We start from the raw sequence: 1,608 nt of genomic DNA on the forward strand, positions 1-1,608 counted from the left end.
GGGACCTCACTGGGGGGCCAGTCGGCCTGGGCGAGGAGCCGCCAGGGGTTTGCAGGCTGGCGACACCCCCATCGGCATGGGGTTCCCCGCTGGCGGTGGAGCCAGCCTGGGCAAGGAGCTGCGGTGTTCTGGTCTCTGGTTGTTCCAGTCGTGATGCCGTTATGGTTGCTTGATTTTTATATATATAGATAATAAAAGTCTAATATGCTAAGTGTCCATTTGACTAGTAGTCCATTCAACCAATCAAAGTGTAATGTGCTAATTATATGCTAAGGCCCCTCAACTGCTTGCTGTGACATGCACTGACCACCAGGGGCCAGATGCTCTGACTGGCAGGTTAGCGTGCTGCTGAGGTCTGGCTGATCAGGACTGAGAAAGATGGGTCATAAATGCCCTGGAGCCCTCCTGTGTCCCTCCTCGGCCCCAGTTGTGCACTGGTGGGGTCCCTAGGCCTGGCCTGCACCCTCTCGCAATCCAGGTGCAGAGGGGGATGTTGGAGAGCAGGTTTCAGCCCGGTCCTGCAGGCTAGGCCGAGGGACCCCATAGCGGCATGGTGAGGTCTGGGGTCCCGGGTCTCACACGATTTCCCACACGTCTGGGTCTCGCGTGATTTTGCGCGCTGGGTCACTATCCTAATATATAAAAACCCTGGGTCCATCACATCCACAACAACCAGAGGCTCGACCAACCAGAAGTCAGTCCTACACTCAGTGCTGGGTTGCGGACCAACCAGAAGTCAGTCCTACACTCAGTGCTGGGTTGCTGTGGTGACCTAGCACAGACTGCTGTGCCTGCAGGCACAGTGACGCAGCACTGACTGCTGAAGGGGCTACAAAATAGGCCTGGAGAGAAGCCTGAAGAGAGAAGAAGTGTCTGATCCGTAGCCTCTGTGGCAGTTGTTGATCAGCACTTGCCTCTCTCTTTTGCTCCGAGCCTGGCCAGCAGCCGCACCTCCATTTCTCTCCAGGTCTCCATGGGGGCTGCTGATCAGCCCCACTTTTTTGATCAGGCCCCGTTGATAGGCCCAGAGATGCTGACTGGCATAGAAACCGACCAATCAGAACCAAATCTGGGTGAAGTGTGAGGAGCCAATGGCTACCTAGGAGGCAGAGCTCTTAACACTGACTGACATATAAACCAACCAATGAGAACCAAATTGGCTGGCAGAGGAGGGCAGTTGGGGGTGAGATCAGGCCTGTAGGGGAGGGCAGTTAGGGGCAATCAGGCCGGCAGGGAAGATCAGTTGGAGATGAGATCAGGCCAGCAGGGGAGGGCAGTTGGGGGGTGATCAGGCCAGCAGGGGAGGGCAGTTGGTGGATTGGGCTGGCAGGGGAGGGAAGTTGGGGGCAATCAAGCTGGCAGGGGAGTAGTTAGGTGTCAATCACGCTGGCAGAGGAGTGGTTAGGGGGTGATCAAGCTGGCAGGCAGAAGCGGTTAGGGGCGATCAGGCAGGCAGGGAGGCGAGGGGTTGGGAGCCAGCAGTCCTGGATTGTGAGAGGGATCCCAGATTGGAGAGGGATCCCAGATTGCAGGCTGGGCTGAGACACACACACACACACACACACACACACACACACACACACACACACCTGTGCACAAATTTCGCGC

At 56.9% G+C, this 1,608-nt stretch overlaps 1 protein-coding gene across 1 annotated transcript in view; it reads right to left on the reverse strand.

Moving 5' to 3' along the window:
* LOC102254988 (protein C19orf12 homolog) overlaps positions 1–1,608 on the reverse strand; it is a 23,589-nt gene that overhangs the window by 8,374 nt on the left and 13,607 nt on the right. The window contains exon 3 of the transcript XR_001362645.1: positions 1,433–1,442. The gene's annotated coding sequence lies outside the window, so the exon portion shown is untranslated. The remainder of the gene's footprint in view (positions 1–1,432; positions 1,443–1,608) is intronic.

Source organism: Myotis brandtii, unplaced genomic scaffold (assembly GCF_000412655.1).
Source record: "Myotis brandtii unplaced genomic scaffold, ASM41265v1 scaffold2867, whole genome shotgun sequence".
Taxonomy (NCBI): Eukaryota; Metazoa; Chordata; class Mammalia; order Chiroptera; family Vespertilionidae; genus Myotis; species Myotis brandtii.